Genomic DNA, 19591 nt, shown 5'->3' with positions numbered 1-19591 from the left:
CTAACAATGGTGAACATTGGAATCGATGTTGAAACATTCTCTTTTTTAACATGAAAGTCATCCATTCCTTTCAAATTTGTTACTCTGGTATGTAAACCATATTATTATGACATTCCAAATGGCCAATACCCGTGTATTTCAGTTCAATAACACCTAGAGTGTTTGATCTTTATGTGTTCCATTTTTTCATGGCTTCCAATTTTTCTAGATCCATATTTCATGCATCCCATCTTCTTGTTAGTGGTTATTGCAGTACTGCTGTTTCTTCTCATTTTGAGTCATTTCCACATCAACAAATATAGGTCCTGAAAACTTTATACCACTAAGGTTAACTCTACTTTGAGAAGACAGCTCTTCCCCAATTATATTTTGAGTGTCTTCCAACTTGAGGGGTTCATCATCCTGCACTATATGAAACAATATTCCACTGCTATCAATGTGCTCCACAAACACCACTATTTTTTTCAGATGTAGATTGGCAGGTTATTCTTTCTAGTCTATTTAGCTTGTAAGCTTTTCTGAAAATTTTCCACCACGGGTAACTATGCTTGTGTTTGAAATACCAGTGGTATATCTCACAAGTTATGATAGTGCAAGAACCTGACATGTCTGACAACTTGGTATGCTAGCCTAACTCCGAATGGCCAGCACATCTCTCTTCTTGCTTTCTCTAGTTTCTGTAGACCACTGTACCGGAGCATGCATGGCTTAGGAGGTTGTGGAGTTAATTCTTGCTTCCTGGAGTAACCCTTAACCAATGACCCATAGGAGTTGTTGGACAAATAGCCACACTCCCTCACATTCTGGGCAGAATAACTAGTGGATTTTCTACAGTGTCTCCAGTAAGATTGACTTCCAGTTGCTCACAGTTTTAAATTGTTTGATAATGTACTTTTCATTGGCTGCCTTCTTTCCCTTTTCTATTTCCCATTTCCTTATTGATATCTCCCCCAAAATGGCTTAATTAAAACCTTTGTCTCAGGTTCGAATCCTATGGGGAACCCAAACTCAATCACACAAGACATTTGTCAAATTATGGACTTAGTGGTTATATCTATTATATGTGTAGGTCATGGAAGAGGAGAATTCATACCATCTCTTTGAATAGTCATTCGGAGTGCCAACTGGGCCCCCAGCATAGATCCTGGACATCAAAACTCACTGTTTCCTGTATCATAACACTGCCTTTTAGACTTCTGTCATTCAAAAAACTCAACAAATAGCTTGCTGTCTCACTTCAAATTTTGTAGTGTGCATATATGGCTATGTTTTCATTGTGTGTTTAGCCCTGGACAAATCAGTTTTGACCAGGAAAGTGAAGTCATGTGGAAAAACAAACCAAAAACACTAGCAGCTGTGTGTTGTGGAAGAAAACCCTGTGGATGAAGTGCAATTTTTAGGGAACAGAGACCAGCAAGATAAACCAATAAGTGTCCACTGTTCTGATGTTAAGGAGAACCCTGGTGAGGCAGTAATTAAGCACTTAAGGGCTAATCAATCAGCAGTTCAAACCCACCATCTTCCCCAAGGAAGAGTTACGATGTGGCAGTCTGACCCCCTTAAGATTTACATTTATTACCACTACCAACTGATCTGAGAGGGAGAGCATTAGGGAATCCTGGATAGCATTCTAGATGAGCTCTAATGGCAGAGTGGACTCCTCATTGAGCTCCTAACCACAAAGTAAGTGGTTCTAACCTATCTGTTGCTCCATGTGAGAAATATGAGTTTGTCTGCTCTGGTAAAGATTTAAGCCTTGGAAAATCAAAGAATGAAGTTCTATTCTATCTTGTAGGGTCTCTATGAGTCAGCTTCAACACAATGATAATTAGTTTGCTTTGGAATTTTGGGATAGGATAGGAGAAATATGTGCAACAAAGTTTAAACTTATTTTAAAAGTTCAGGGGTATTGCTCAGAGAGAGATTCTTGGAACCCACAAGACTGTTGTCCTTAGGCACCTTCAGATCTGGAACGGAACTCACTCCCTTGGCTCAATCTTCAGCCAAACAATAGGTAGATGTATAAGGTAAAAAGTAACACTAATCAACTATTTGAATCAAAAGGATATAATTTATTCAAAGATAAAGTTCAGAAGGGTCAGGAGAGAAGGGGGAATGGAAACAGGAAATACAAGGAGGAAGTGCGATAGTGATATTACGTTGAGCAGACTGCAGTCAATATCATGAAGCAAAATATGTGTGAACTGTCAAATGGAAAACGGATGTATTCTGTAAACTTTCTCCCATCTCACAATAAAGAGATTTTTTTTCAGCCTTGGAAACCCATGAGGCAATACTATTCTGTCCTATAGGGTACCCATGAGTTGAAATCAACTCAGTGGCAATGGGATATTGATGCTGATGCTTTCTGCCGATTCTAAAAAATAGGGTTATTAGCAATTATTTTGGAAATAGCATGAATGAGACTATGTAAATGGGGTTGGTTACAGATAAATTCTTGTAAATGTTAAAGGATAAGTGATTGAGGATGGACTTACCCAAAAAGAGAAAATTATTGCAAGATTTTGTACAAGGGATAAAATAAAAGTAGGCTTCCTGTGGGTAAGACTTAAGCCTATAGATATGGAATTTAAGGAACTGGTATTCCATGATGGTCACCTTCCCGACACAATCACTCAAGACAAAAGGTGGGTGTATAAACAAATGAGGTGAAGAAAGGTTATGGAGCCTAGCTATCAAAAGATAAAGAGTCTAGGGTTTTAAAGACTGGAAGGTTAACAAGTGGCCATCTAACTCAGAACCAATAAAGTGCACATGAAAGAAGCACACCAGCCTGTGTGATCACAAGATGTAGAAGGGATCAGGTATCAGGCATGAAAGAACAAAAAAATCATATCATTGTGAATGAAGGGGGGTACAGTTAGGGGATCCAAAATCTATCTGTAGGCAACTGGACAACCCCTTACAGAAGGGTCGCTGGGAGGAGATGAGCCAGTCAGGATGCAGTGTAGCAACGATGAAACATATAACTTTCCTCTCGTTCCTAAATTCTACTGCGCCCACTATCATGATCCCAATTCTACCTTACAAACCTGGCTAGACCAGAGAATATACACTGGTCCATATAGGAACTGGAAACACAGGGAAACCAGGACAGATGACCCCTTCAGGACCAGTGCTGAGAGTAGCAATAACAGGAGGGTGGAGGAAAGGTGGGGTAGAAAGAGGGATCTGATTACAAGGATCTACATATAACCTCCTCCATGAGGGAGGGACAACAAAAAGTGGGTGAAGGTAGATGTCAGACAGTGTAAGATAGGACAGAATAATAATTTATAAATTATCAAGGATCCATGAGGGAGGGGGAGGGGGAAGGAGGGGAAATGAGGAGCTACTACCAAGGGCTCAAGTAGAAAGCAAATGTTTTGAGAATGATGATGGCAACAAATGTACACAGTGGATGTATGTATAGATTGTGATAAGAGTTGTAGGAGCCCCCAATAAAATGATTCTTTTTAAAAACCTCAAAGAGCAAAACACACTATGGTTTATTGTACATCAATGATACTTCAATAAAATTACATAAAAGAGCGGAAAAAGAAATGGAATTTAAGGTAAAGAAAGTATTCCCTTTGAAGACCATATTGCAAATATATATTTAGGCAGGCAATTAGATAAAGACATTTTAAGTCTGGACTTCTATACCTGCCATCTGTCTGTTATAAAAAGTATAATTAGCAACTAGAATCTCTCATACAAAACCAACTCAATATGGTCTTTCTGGTCTGACCTCCGTGGTGTTCTACTCTGCTTTGATGGAGCTCATCATATCATGACTCTATAACAAGATTGAGGAGTTATTTGCATTCTTATGTGGAAGGTAAATCTGTTTGGCCATTCTGTTAGACTAGTTCATCTTCTTTCCTACCATCCCATCTGCCATTTTAATTCAAAACAAGGAGAAAAGCATGTATGTGCCTTTTGAGGAAGAAGATTTTGGTGTGGGAGAAATTCTCTTCGAAACTGCAAGGTAAGTATTTACCCCCTCTAGCCCTGTTGGAGGAGGGGAAAAGGAAGAGAGACAAGGCAAAGAGAACAACCTAGCTAGCTTCATGCCTCCTTACTTGACCTGGGGATTGAGGGGAATATCAGTGACTATGGACTTGTTGTGCTCCCCATTTGGAAGCATGAAGAATAGAGGCTGCCAGGCAGAGCACCTCTATGGGAAGTCACTGAAGACAACACATAGAGAGTGCCATCAAGTCTACTGTGATCCATGGAGACCTTATATGAAATGGAATGGAGTGCTGTCTGATCTTGCACAATTGTCACACATTCCTGAATGTTGAAGTCCATTGTTGCAGCGATTAGGTCAATCTGCCTCAATAAGGATCTTCCATGTCCCTCTATTTCATCAAATATGATGTCTTCCTCTAGCAATTGTCCACTGATAGTGTGTCCAAAACACATTAGTCAGTCAGTGTTCTCTTGTGATCCATAAGGTTTTCTTTCAGTAATTTTTTGAAGCGGACTGGCAGGCCCCTCTTCCTTGTCTGTCTTAGTCTAGAAGCTTCACTGGAACCGGTCCACCATGGGCAATCCTGCTGTTATTTGAAATTCAGGGAACAGAGCTTCCAGCATCATAACAATACACAAACCATTATAGTACAACCAACTGACACATGTGTGGAGGATATCTATATATCTATATCTATCTATCTATATATATATATCCATATATATATATATGGGGAGAGAGAGTAAAACTGGCAATGCAGTCTGATTAGGCAGTATTCTGATGATCTGCTGCTAACAGAAAGTATCCCCACAAATAACATCTTAAAGTAATGATAATAATATCAATTTTGCTCACAAATCGGCAATCTGGGCAGAGCTCAGTGAGGACACTAGTTTTGGCTTCATCAAGCATTAGCTGAGGTAGCTCAAAGGACAGAGGCTGCAGCTCTCTTAAGACTCACTCCCTCACACGACTGATACTTCTATTGGTTGGAGCTCAAGAAGAACCCTATATGTGACATTTTCATTTGGCCTGGTCTTCCTTGCAATATCCTGACAGGGTCCCAATGGTGAACAACCCAATACGACCAGGTGGAAGTCACAGAGCAACACTTCTGCCATAGTCAAAGGCCTGCCAAGATGCAAGGAAGAGGGAAAGCAGGCCCTGTTTCTGGAAAAGTGAAAACAAACTCATCTTGAGAGAGAATGTACGATGTGAAACATTAGGACAGTCATCTTTGAAGGACACAACCTGCCACGAGCCAAGATACAGAGACAGATTTCTACGAAAGCGAAAGGGCAGGACTTAGACTTATAGATAAAGCCACAGACTTCATAGGACAAGAGCAATAGGGAGACAAGCAAAGGAAAGCTCTAGGACCCAAGCCTAACATGGCTAAAGATAGGGACAATGTCAGGACTGAACTGGAAGCAAGCAGTCACCTGTGCAAGGCAGAACCCGTGAAGTTGTGAGTGCCTTCAAAGCTAAGTCAAAGTACCTTGGGGCGTGAGAAGGGAAGGAGCAGGAGAAGAAATTAATGGGTAGGTTTATGGAATTTGTAGGTCTGGGGACAGAGCATCAGGAATAGCTGGGTTCTGGCACTCAGTTGATACCATCAGAGTTTGAACCTTTTCCTTTCAGTGCTGTTTCCTTTTGAGTTTCACGCAGGCTTCCTGATGACAGCTGTAGTTTTATCTAGAAGCTCAGGAATTCTATTAAAGAGAGGCTCTTTTCCTTTCTAATCATTGGTGGTACTATCAGGTAAGCATTGGATTGCTAGCTGCAAGGTTGGCAGTGCTACCCTACCAGCTACCTCATAGGGAAAAAGATGGAACTTTCTGCTCACATAAATATTTACAGTCTGAGAAACCCCACAGGGACCTTCTATGATTCAAAATGGACTCATTGGCAATAGGGCAATTATTTCTGGGGAATTTTTTAGGGTTAGATATCATTAACCTAGCATGAGTCACATACTGAGTCTGACCCAGTCCCTTTGGACAGAGGAAAGTCATGCCCTGACTAGCCAGGCCTGGAACTGGCAGATTGGGTCAATGCCAGCAGAAGCATGGAGATGGAGCATGGTGGAAGAGTGATCCCAAAGATACAAGCCATGTGCTGTGAGTGGAAGAAGGGCAAATGAATGCTGCATTAATTAACCAGTCATTGACAAAATGAGGTTGCATAACAAATGGCTCCAAAACCCAGCAGTTCAACAAACAGCCCAACCCCTTCCCTCCCACACACACAGTTCTTAAAATTCAGGATCAGGGAGATTAACTGAAACTTTGAACTTGGCACTTCAGGGCTTGGAAGAGGTGACAGTGCATGTAAAGGCCTTGGGGCAGGAGAGATCTTGGTGTGACTGAAAGCCCAGAAGAAGACTAATTTGGGGGAGGTGAGATAATAGGAATGGAGTTTTCAGTGAGCATTTCCTTGAGAGCCTTCAAGCGAAAGCGATTTTTCTATATTCATGTTTTAGAAGTAGATCTCCACCCATTGGGTAAAGCTTTGGGTATTGGATTGGTGTCGGTATGCAGGGAAAAAATAAATGGGCTTGTTATGGATTAGGAGCCTGTGGTAGTCACCTAATCTTGTGTCAAGTTAAGGATTAGGAGTGTAGGCGTGGAGTCTAGGCTGCCAATCTGGAGATAGTCAGTGAGATTTTTATGTGGGCATAGCCTTCTCCTGAGAACTCTGAGAAATCTGCTACTTCCTCCTTGGAGGTGGAAGACACCTCTCTCTCTCTCTCTCTCTCTCTCTCTCTCTCTCTCTCTCTCTCTCTCTCTCTCTCTCTCTGCTACTCCTTGGGAGACATTGCAGAAGGCAAGCCAAATGGATGCGACCAGACCTCTGAAGCCAAAGAAGCCTCAGAGAGATCGCTGCCAGCACTGAGATGCTTACAATGCCACTGGATCCACAAGACTTTCCACCCATTGGCTTGTGATTATCCTACATTCAGCATCACTGCACATGTTTTATGGGTCTGAAAAGGAATTTATAGATTGGTATGAGACATATGGGCTAATATCAGACTTATGGATTTGATCTGCACTGGGCTGGGACGTTTGTTCAATGTACAATTACTGTTTGATATAAAACTCTCTCTCTGGATTTATAAGGTAGAATTAGACCAGAACATGTACTCTGGTACAGACAGGAGCTGGAAACACAGGGAATCCACGACAGATGATCCCTTCAGGACCAGTGGTGAGATTGGCAATACCAGGAGGGTGGAGGGAAGGTGGGGTAGAAAGGGTGAACCGATTACAAGGATCTACATAAAACCTCTGCCCTGGGGGATGGACAACAGAAAAGTGGGGGAAGTGAGATGTTTGATGTGTAAGAGATGACAAAATAATTTATATATTATCAAGAATTTATGATGGGGGGGGAGGATGGAAGTGGGGAAATGAGGAGCTGATACCAAGGGCTCAAGTAGAAAGCAAATGTTTTGAGAATGATGAGGGCAGCACATGTACAACTGTACTTGACACACAATGGGTGGATGGATGGATGGATGGATGGATGGATGGATGGATGGATGGATGGATGGATGGAATGACTGTGATAAGAGTTGTATGAGCCCCCAATAAAATTATCAAGGGTTCATAAGGAGGGGGGAGTGGGGAGAGAGGAGAAAAACGAGGAGCAGGTGCAGGGGCTTATGTGGAGAGCAAATGTTTTGACAATGATGAGGGCAATGAATGTATAAATGTGCTTTATAATGGATGGATGGATGGATTGTGATAAGAGTTGTATGAATCCCTAATATAATGATTAAATAATAGGGAAATGATTTTTAAAAACCACCAACTCTCTGTCATACACATGAGTCTCCCTCGAGTTTTCTCTAGCATACCAGACTAATACACAGTTCGCCCCTGTCCTATAGGGCCGCTATGAGTTGGCATGGACTTGAGGGCAGTGGGTTTGTTACGGCTTTGGACTTCAGCAGGCCTTTGTTGGTGTGTTTGAGTCTATTTTTGTAGCTGTTGTGTGCAGGTCAGTGGCTCATCTTCCAGCACTCTATAGGACAATATTTTGTTGTGACCCATAAGGCTTTCATTTGTTAATATTTGGATGTAGATCACCAGGTCTTTCTTCCTAGTCTGCCTTAGGCTAGAGCAGTGGTTCTCAATCTGTGGGTTGTGACCCCTTTTGGGGTCCAGCGACCTTTTAACACGAGTCACCCGATTCATGGCAGTAGCAAAATTATAGTTATGAAGTAGCAAGGAAAATGATTTTATGTAGAATACAAATGAAAGACTACAGTTTGAAGGGGTCTTAGGCAGACTATCAGGCTCATTAAAGCTTCATTTATTAAAACTTCATTATTCAGAGACATTCTCCCAGTAGGATGTATGCTGGGGTGGGGGTGGGCATGAGGAGGAAGGCTTGGAGCAGGGTAGGGGAACAACCCCACACCCCCAAAAAATACCTTCCCACAAAGCAATTCCAGTGGGCACAGATTAGATAGAAGTTTCATCCTCTGGTCACTTGATGTTTGTCCCTCTCTTTTATCTGAATGCTCTTTCCACATTGCTCAGATGAAGCATCAAATTTATATTAAAATGCAAGTTAGGAAGCATCATCCCCAACCAACCCTGTTCATCAAAATGGTAGTGCTCTCTCCGGGTACCCTGAGTTCAGTTTGTCAACAAGCTGAAGCAGTTGAGCTGGGGCTCTGTGAGGCCCAGGAGCATGAGTTCATTAACATCCGACCCATAATGCCTTGCTGGGTTTATGCCAACAAAGCCCTGTCACTCCTTACCTTAGGATTTACTCGCTCCTTGAAACAGGCATTTATTTAACACAGTTTGACCTCATGATGGTGTTCAGCAGATGTGGATCTTACTTATTTGCATTGTTCTGTGACAGTTGCAAAATTCGTTAGTGGCTCAGGGATCAATCCTCTGTGGACTGCCCCGAAGCTAGATGAAGCAAGAGGGTTCTCACTGATTCATCCTCCCTCCTTAGCAATGCTTTCTAGTCAGGATAACATAGTGCCCATTAAAGAAACCGCCTGTATCAGTTTAAATTTGTGACCTGGGCGGGAGGGAGGGTCATGATCACAAGTGACAGAAACTGACACTTGACTAACTTAGGGAAAAAGGCCTAATGGTGGATAAATGGTGGGAAGACAAGAAAATGTGGCAAATGCCTGGGCAATCTCAGGGCTGTGAAGCAGGTACTGGCGAAACACTCCTCCTGAGGCCAAAGTGTGCCCTCTGTAGTACATTAAATCACATTCCAGAGGGGGAAGATGGCCTACAGGGACACCCACATACTCTGAGAGCTCCTCCAAACAAAGCGGGATTGGCGACCAGGTAGCTGAATAGTAAGAGTCTGGTGAGTGAAATATCCCCCTGGGACAGCACCCCAGTCCTACCCCACGTATTTGTCCGGAGAAGGGGTCTAGGTGAAAGAGGACCGGACTAGTGGGACATCTCTGGCCACTAAGCTGCCGTGAGCTCACTGGCGACCGGCTTAGGCTCCATCCCCAAACCCGACGCCAGCCCAGAGCCGCTTGCCTGCCCTGCCTACTCCAGCGGCCCACTCCCCACTCCCTATTGCGGATCCCCACTGGGAGAGAAGCTTTCCTCTCCCGCAGTTCCCCTCTCCCCACAGGGCAGCGATCTGCCCTCGGGCCCACGTCCCTCCCTCCATTCATCCAAGCTCAGGGGAGCGGACCCGCGGGTTGTCTGGCGACCCCCACGGGGGACCATCCACCCGCACCGCTGCCGCGGACCTCTCCACCTGCCCTCAGTGCGCTGGCCTCTCACCCCCGCCCGCCCCCGCCAGCCCCTGGCAGCCTAGCGCCAGCTCCACTCCTGGCGGGGACCCTGCGCTGAGCACTTCCCTCTGACGGGAGCCATAGCCCAACCCGTGCCTGTTCTGGACCCTGAGCTTCCGTGGAGCGCTGCGCCCCGTGCTGCTGAGTCTGCCCACCAAGGGCCCCTCCCTGCGCAAGGCACAAGAGTAGGTGCCCTCCCCAGGGTGCTGCGGGGACCCCGGCGGCAGTGACTCTGAGCCTGAGCAGAGGAAGGGCGCCATTGCCCCCTGCGGTTTCGCGCCAAGCCTCCTTTGCCGGCGCCATTACCACCTGCGGTCTTGCGCCAAAAGGGCGGAGAGCGAACACCATTGTTCCCTGCAGTGTCCCGCAGCTGCCTGCGCAGCTATCCAAGGGGCCTCCCCGCGCCCGCTCACAGCCCGGGCAGATCAAACACTCCACCTGCAGTGGAGCCTGGGTCTCGGCTTTGCAGTCTCTGAGGAGCCATCAGTGAGCTCCAGCCAGCTCTCACCACCTGGGGCCCTGTTGGGTCCCCAGTGCCAGCCCTAAGCCTGCCGCAGCCCGCCCCAGCCACCCCAGGAGACGGCACAGTGGCCTGAGCCTCCACACAATAAGGTTACTCCTGTCTCCCAGAAGCATGGGGCCTATTAAAGGATCAAGGAAAAATCAACAGACCACATCACTCCCAACAAAAAAAATCAGAAAAACGAGGCACTTTAACAGACCTAACGTCACTCATAGAAGAAACAGATATAGATCAGCCACAAAAGGAAATCTTCAGAACTCTGCTTGCAGTAATACAGGAGCTAAGAGAAGCAAACCAAAATAAGGATGCAACGATAGAAGGGATGAAATGCACAATAGAGGGGATGAAGTCCACAATAGAGGGGATGAATACTATCCACCAAAAGGAACTGCAGAAACTAACAGAGGAGGTAGCAGAGGCCACACAAAAGGTCACAGAAGCTATATCTAGGCATGAGGAGGCTGAGAACCGTATCAGTGAACTCGAGGACGCTCAAACCAAACGAAGCAAGCGAGAAAAACAATCAGATAGGAAAATTAAAGAAACAGAAGACAGCCTGAGATCAATGACAGATGCTATGAAGAGGAATAATATTCGAATAATCGGTCTACCGGAACACAGCATAACACACAAATCGACCGCCAAGATAGCAAAGGAATTCCTGGAAGAAAATTTCCCCAACCTAACAAAGGAGAATCCGACTCTCATACAGGAAGCAGAGAGGACGCCGGCTAAGCTAAACACCAAGAAGAACACGCCAAGGCATATAATTGTAAAATTATCCAACTTAGAGGAAAAAGAGAAAATTCTACGAGCATCAAGAGAAAGGAAGACAGTCACATACAAAGGAGCGCAGGTAAGGTTATGCTCAGACTTATCAGTAGAAACCATGAAGAGGAGGAGAGAATGGAGCAACATCTTCCAAAAACTGAAAGATGAAAATGCCTCCCCCAGAATCCTATACCCTGCCAAGTTATCCATTAAGATAGAGGGTAAGATAAGGGTCTTCCAGGACAAGGAAGAACTCAAAAAATATACTGCAAGTCACCCGACCCTGCAGAACATACTGGCTGACTCACTATGGCCAGAAGATCAAGCTCCAACTAGAACCACCAGGAGACCACCATATAGCCCATCTCCAGCTAGAAGCCAACATGCCAGCAACACGTACCAGGACAACACGGTCTCAGATGGAAAAGAGGACAGGATAGAAACCCTCCACTCAAACGCAGTACACTGATATGAAGGAAGATAGGCAAAGACCCAAAACACAAAACAGAATATGGCAACCATGAAGCCAGAGATTGTAATAATCACTTTGAATACAAATGGGCTCAATTCATATGTTAAAAGAAAGAGGCTGGAGGATTGGATTAGAAAACATAACCCATCAATCTGCTGCCTGCAAGAGACACACCTTAAGCAAGCAGACAAGCATATGCTGATAATAAAGGGCTGGCAGAAAGTTTACCAAGCAAATGGTAACTCCAAGAAGGCAGGAGTGGCTATCTTAATCTCCGACAAAATGGATCTCAAGATCCAAAACATAAAAAGAGACAAAGAGGGACATTACATAATGCTCAAAGGCTCAGTAAACCAGGAAGCAATAAGCATACTGAATATTTACGCACCTAATAATGGTGCGGCAAATTTCGTCAAACAAACTATTAAAAAAATGACAGAAGAAATCACGGAAACAACAATAATAGTGGGGGACTTCAACACTCCACTATCAGAGAAAGACAGGTCACAGGGAAAGAAGCTCAGCAAAGAGGCCAGAGAGCTAAACAATGTAATTGGGCAACAGGGCCTGATAGACATCTATAGAGCCTTTCATCCAAAAGCAAAAGGTTTCACATTCTTCTCCAATCCACACGGATCTTTCTCAAGAATAGATCACATGCTGGGGCACAAGGCCAGCCTGAGTAAATTCAAACACATAGATATTATCCAGACGTCTTTCTCAGACTACCATGCCATAAAGCTGGAGATTAATAGAAGGGCACCCAGAAAAGCAAGGGCCACCAATTGGAGAATAAACAACGATCTCCTGCGACATGAATGGGTTAAGGTCCAGATCAGAGAGGATATCAGGAAATTTCTAGAAACTAATGAGAACGAGCATACAACATATCAAAACTTATGGGACACTGCAAAGGCAGTTATCAGAGGTAGCTTGATATCACTGAATGCATACATGAAAAAAGAAGAAAGGCGTATGACAGATATGTTAACACAAAACCTCCAACAACTAGAACAGAGTCAACAGAACTACCCCTCCAATAGCAAGAGAAAAGAAATAATAAAAATCAGGGCGGAGTTAAACCAGTGGGAAGACAAAAGAACAATGCAAAGGATTAACGCAACTAGAAGCAGGTTTTATGAACGAATTAATAAAATTGACACTCCCCTGGCAAAGCTTACCAAAGATAGAAAGGAACAATCATCAATAGCCAGGATGAGGGATGAATCGGGGGCAATAACAACAGACCCCAATGAGATAAAAAGGATAATCACAAAGTACTATGAAGGTTTGTATTCTAATGAATTCAGAAACCTGGAAGACATGGATAAATATTTAGAAAAACAATCTCTCCCTAGATTATCTGAGACAGAGATCAAGAACCTCAACAAACCCATAGCGAAGGAAGAAATAGAGAGTGTCATCAAAAACCTACCAAGGAAAAAGGCCCCAGGGCCAGATGGCTACACAGCAGAATTTTACCAAACATTCAGGGAAGAGCTGACACCGATCCTCCACAAAGTATTCCATAACATAGAAAAGAACGGCAAGCTCCCAAACTCATTTTACGAAGCCAGCATTACTTTGATACCCAAACAGGGAAAAGACCCCACAGGTGTAGAGAATTATAGACCAATATCTCTAATGAACATAGATGCAAAAATCCTTAACAAAATATTGGCCAATAGAATACAAAGGAACATCAAACATATCATTCACCACGACCAAGTAGGATTCATCCCAGCGATGCAGGGATGGTTTAACATCCGAAAATCCATCAATATCATACACCACATCGAGAAGAAAAAGGATAAAAACCATATGATAATATCCATAGATGCGGAAAAAGCACTTGACAACATCCAGCATCCATTCCTAATCAAAACACTCATGAAGATAGGATTGGAAGGTAAGTTCCTCAAGCTCATACAAGCTATCTATGAAAGACCAACAGCCAACATCATAGTCAATGGAGAAAAGACAAGAACAATACCACTGAAAAAGGGTACAAGACAAGGATGCCCCCTGTCTCCTCTTCTATTCAATATCGTTTTGGAGGTTCTGGCTAACAACATAAGACAGCGGAAGGACATCAAAGGGATCCAGTTGGGAGAGGAGTAGGTGAAACTATCGTTATTTGCAGATGACACGATCCTATACATTGAAGACCCCCAAAACTCCACAGTTGGAATACTTACAGCAATAGAGGAATACGGAAGAGTAGCAGGATACAAGATCAATAAACAGAAGTCGGTAGGGTTTCTATACACATCGGACAGGGCCATGGAAGAGGCGATTAAGAGGGAAGTACCCTTCACAGTAGCCAAGAACAAACTGAAATACCTAGGAATATACTTAACAAAAAATACTAAAGACCTATATAAGCATAATTATAAAACCCTATTACAGGAAACCAAAAGTGACCTTCACAAATGGATGAAGCTCCCCTGCTCATGGTTAGGTAGGCTGAACATAGTAAAGATGACAGTTCTTCCTAAAGCACTCTACAAGTTCAATGCTATACCAATCCAATTACCATCAACCTTCTTCAAAGAATTGGAAAAACTGACCATCAACTTCATATGGAGAGAGAAGAAACCCAGAATTAGCAGAGAACTCCTCAAGAAGAAGGACACAATTGGAGGACTCGCCCTACCTGATTTTAATGCCTACTACACAGCTACAGTGGTCAAAACAGCATGGTACTGGCACAATGATAGACACTCAGACCAGTGGAAAAGAATAGAAAGCCCAGGAGTAAAATCATCAGCATATAGACAACTGATCTTCGACAAGGGTCCCAAAAACGTCAAGTGGGAAGCAGATGCCCTCTTTAATAAGTGGTGCTGGAAACAATGGATATCCACATGTAGAAAGTTGAAACAAGACGTCTACCTCACCCCATGCACAAGAATACACTCAAGGTGGATCACAGATCTAGAAGTCAAACCCCAAACCATCAGGACCATTAAGGAGGGAATCGGGACTAATCTCAGAGCACTGGCCCAGGGAGCACATAGGCTCACTGCAACAGGGAAGGGGACACACACAGGTGATCTGGAAATCGACAAATGGGATCTAATAAGAATAAAACACCTGTGCACCTCGAAAGACTTTGCCAAGAGGGTGACAAGGCAACCCACAGACTGGGAGAAGATTTTTAGTAATGACACGTCAGACAAAGGGCTCATTACTAAAATCTACAACACCATCATGACCTGCAAAAAGAGGAAAACAGTTAACCCCCTAAGGAAGTGGGCAAAAGAAATGAGAAGAACTTTCACTAGAGAGGAGATCAATATGGCCAATAAATATATGAGAAAGTGCTCGAAGTCCCTTGCCATAAGAGAAATGCAAATCAAAACAACCATGAGATACCACCTAACACCCCTCAGGCTAGCTCAGATCAGTAAATCAGAGAGCAACAAGTGTTGGAGGGGCTGTGGTGAAATAGGAACCCTCCTCCACTGCTGGTGGTCGTGCAGATTTGTACAGACACTGTGGAAAGCAATCTGGCGATACCTAAAGAAAATGGAAATTGATCTACCTTACGACCCAGCCATCCCTCTACTGGGCATATACCCGGTTGAAGCAGCAAATAAAACACGACCAGTCATATGCGCTCCAATGTTTATTGCGGCACAATTCACAATAGCAAAGACTTGGAAACAGCCTAAGTTTCCATCGATAGACGAGTGGATTAGCAAACTTTGGCACATACACACAATGGAGTATTATGCAGCACTAAAAAGCACCGATGAGCACATGAAACACGTTATTTCATGGGAAAAGCTGGAAGGAATTATGTTAAGCGAGGTAAGCCAGACCCAAAGGGACAGGTACAACATGAATCCCATGAGGTAAGTACAATCAGCATGACAGAAATGGGGCATTAATCCACCCAAGGGGAGGGTATGGTTTATATCTCCACAGGGAAAGTGGGACCAGACTTCAACCCAGTGTCGCAAGGTGTGAATGCAATATCCCGGCGTGGAGGACTGAACCGGTGGAGAGGTCTGGGAGGCTGGGCCCAGCACCATAAATTAAGTGGATTCCTGCCCCTCCCCCGAAAAGAACTTGTTCCAAAGGACGACATTGACCCTGCAGCTATGGGAGATGGACATATTTGATCAGAGCACACGGGAGCAGATGAAGGGGCAGGAGGAGAGAGTGGAGCACAGCCTGGCCCACCAGGCCGTGATGATGATGTTCCTGAGTAGAGCAGCCAGTCCACAGAGAGAACAACATGGCTGGCCCTACTATGAGACATGATGCCCCTCAGTGACTGAGGGCGATACAGGGGACAGCACCGGAGACACAGTGTGGGAATTGCACCTGACCTGATCCCACCACACCGAGGCAAATCACTGGGGGAGTGCAGCGGAACAGCAAGGGAATGGAGTGGCAAGGTCCCCAGGGAATGCTGAAAGTGGACTTTGGGGCCAGGGCGTGGTGCCCCAACAGACTGGACTGGAAAACGCTCCTAAGGGCCAGCAAAGGTCCCTGAACTAACTACAAGCTTTTCTCTTGTGAACTGTTTTGTTCTGTTCTTTTTCAGTGGTTTGTTTTGGTTGTTTTGTTGTCTGGTTGTATACTGTTGCTTTGTGTTCCTCTGTCTAGTTTTCGTGCATGTTAGTGACTCCACAGGTCTGTCTGAATAGGACAGGCTGGATGAACTATCTGGATGAAAAACAACGGGACCGACAGTTCCGGGGGGACTTGGGGTGGGGGGTAGGGGGGGGTAAGGAAGTGATGTTAACAAACCCAGGGACAAGGGAAAAACATGGGACCCCAAAGGGTAGAGAAGGGGGAGTGGCAGGCCTGATGGGAAATGATCGAGGGTAAGGTTGCTTAGAGAAGAGGTATACTCTAGCACAGGTGGCGATGAAGCATGGTAGTAGGGCAGGAGGAAGGTCAAGGGAGATGGAGGAAAGAGCTAGGAGTCAAAGGGCATTCATGGAGGTCTAGACAAAGACATGTACATGCAAATATATATAGGAGGTTGGGGAAATAGATCTTTGTGTCGATATTTATAGGTCAAGTATTAAGGTGGCGGAAGGACCTTGGGCCTCTACTCAAACACTCCCTCTATGCATGAATACCTTCTTTTATTAAATTGGAACTCTATGATGCTCACTCTCCCGACACAACGGCTGGAGCCAAAGTGGGTGAACAAGTAAATGTGGTGAAGAAAGCTGATGGTGCCCGGCTATCAAAAGAGATAGTGACTGGGGTCTTAAAGGCTTGAAGATAAACAAGCGGCCATCTAGCTCAGAAGCAACAAAGTCCACATGGAAGAACACACCAGCCTGTGTGATCGAGTGGTCCCAAAGGGATCAGTTACCAGGCATCAAAGAACAAAAAATCATATCAGTGACTGCACACCTCCATGATAGGATCGCTGAAGACAAATGGGTGCACAAGCAAATGTGGTGAAGAAAGCTGATGGTGCCCGGCTATCAAAAGAGATAGTGTCTGGGGTCTTAAAGGCTTGAAGGTGAACAAGCGGCCATCTCGCTCAGAAACAAATAAGCCCACATGGAAGAAGCACACCGGCCAGTGCGATCACGAGGTGCCCAAGGGACCAGATATAAGGCATCATGCAAAAAAAAAAAAAAGATATAAGTGTGTGTATGTATGTGTATATATGTGTATATGTATATATGTATATGTATATATATATTATATTAAATGAAGGGGGAAGTGCAGAGTGGAGACCCAAGGCCCAAGTGTCGGCCAATGGAGATCCCCTCATAGAGGGGCCTAGGAGGAGATGGGTTAATTAGGGTGTGAGGTAGTATCGATGAAGAACACAGCTTTCCCCCAGATCCTGGATGCTTCCTCCCCCCAACTACCATGATCCGAATTCTACCTTGCAGGGCTGGATAGGACAGAGGCTGTACACTGGTACATATGAGGGTTGGAGGTACAGGGAATCCAGGGTGGATGATACCATCAGGACCAAGGGTGTGAGGGACGATGCTGGGAGAGTGGAGGGTGAGTGGGTTGGAAAGGGGGAACTGATTACAAGGAGCCACATGTGACCTCTTCCCTGGGAGAGGGACAGCAGAGAAGGGGGGAAGGGAGACCCCGAATAGGGCAAGATATGACAAAATAACGAGGTATAAATTACCAAGGGAATATGAGGGAGGGGGGAAAGGGGAGGGAGGGGGGGAAAAAAAGAGGACCTGATGCAAGGGGCTTAAGTGGAGAGCAAATGCCTTGAGAATGATTGGGGCAGGGAATGTATGGATGTGCTTTATACAATTGATGTATGTATATGTATGGATTGTGGTAAGAGTTGTTGGAGTCCCTAATAAAATGTAAAAGAAGAAAAGAGAAAAAAATGATTAGGGCAAAGACTGTACAGATGTGCTTTATACAATTGATGTATGTATATGTATGAACTGTGAAAAGAATTGTATCAGCCCCAATAAATTGTTAAAAAAAAAATCACATTCACACACACCCATTCATGTTCACATGGAACCTGAGGCTATGGCCTTACTTGGAGAGGAGGTCTTGGCAGATGTGCTTAGTTAAGGATTTCAAGAGCTCCATCTTTCTGGGTTTAGATTTCAGATGGATGCTACATGCACTGATTGGTGTGTTCTTATAAGAAGAGGACTGGGCACACAGAGACCCCGTGTGAAGACACTGGCAGAGATTGGATCAGTGCATCTATAAGCCAAGAAATATCAAGGATTAGCAGCAGTGACCAAAAGCAGAGAGGGGCTACTTTGATTCTCCTTCAGAGCTCTCAGAAGGAATGAATCTTGCCCACACCTTAATTTTAACCCTTTGCCCTTCAGAAAAGTGAAAGAACAAATGCCTGCTGTTTAAGTCACTCGATTGGTAGCCATTTGTTACAGCTACCCAAAAGAACCATTATGGATTGATCTGTAGCCCCCTCAAAATATGTGAGAAATTTGAACCTTGGTGGACATGATCCTGTTTGAAAAAAAGGGAGTTCTTTTGTAATATAAATGAGGCCGTATGGCCACTGGAGATCCCCTCATTGAGGGGTTTAGAAGAGGAGATGGGTCAGTCAGGGTGCGAGGTAGTACCGATGAAGAACACAGCTTTCCCCCAGATCCTGGATGCTTCCTCCCCCCAACTACCATGATCCAAATTCTACCTTGCAGGGCTGGATAGGGCAGAGGTTGTACACTGGTGCATATGGGGGCTGGAGGCACAGGGAATCCAGGGTGGATGATACCTTCAGGACCAAAGGTGTGAGGGGCGATGCTGGGAGAGTGGAGGGTGAGTGGGTTGGAAAGGGGGAACTGATTACGAGGATCCACATGTGACCTCCTCCCTGGGAGATGGACAGCAGAGAAGGGGGGGAAGGGAGACTCCGGAGAGGGCAAGATATGACAAAATAACAATGTATAAATTACCAAGGGTACATGAGGGAGGGGGGAGTGGGGAGGGAGAGGAAAAAAAAGAGGACCTGATGCAAGGGCTTAAGTGGAGAGCAAATGCTTTGAGAATGATTGGGGCAGGGAATGTGCGGATGTGCTTTATACAATTGATGTATGTATATGTATGGATTGTGATAAGAGTTGTATGAGTCCCTAATAAAATGTTAAAAAATGAGGCCATATGAGAATAGGCTTGAGCCTAAACCTAAACACTTCTGAGTTAAAGGCCAGGATAGACCCAGTAACACACAGTACGGGGAGAAAGATAGCGAGGAATGCCAAGGAACTTTCTGGTATCCACAAAGAAGGACCCTGACCTAGAGTCGCACCCCAAATTTGAACCTGTAAGCTCCAAAGCAGGGGGAAAAGTGTTTTAAGGCTACTGACTTGTTAGATAATTTTTGGTTAAGGAGATTAAGACAGGAACTTAAGACATCCTCCAATCATTCCTCTGGCTTCGTTCCATTTTTCTCACATTCAAGAGTCCTCCCAGAGGATTCAGTCAGGTGGTTGTTGTTGTTGTTCAGTGTCATAGGGAGGGTTTGGATTCATTGTGACCATACATACAACATAATCATACACTGCCCAGTCCTGTACCATTCTCACAGTTGTTCTTAAGCTTGAG

This window comes from Tenrec ecaudatus, chromosome 1, assembly GCF_050624435.1.
Source record: "Tenrec ecaudatus isolate mTenEca1 chromosome 1, mTenEca1.hap1, whole genome shotgun sequence".
Taxonomy (NCBI): Eukaryota; Metazoa; Chordata; class Mammalia; order Afrosoricida; family Tenrecidae; genus Tenrec; species Tenrec ecaudatus.
The sequence above is the reverse complement of the archived record's forward strand: the minus strand, read 5'-3'. Positions refer to the sequence as shown.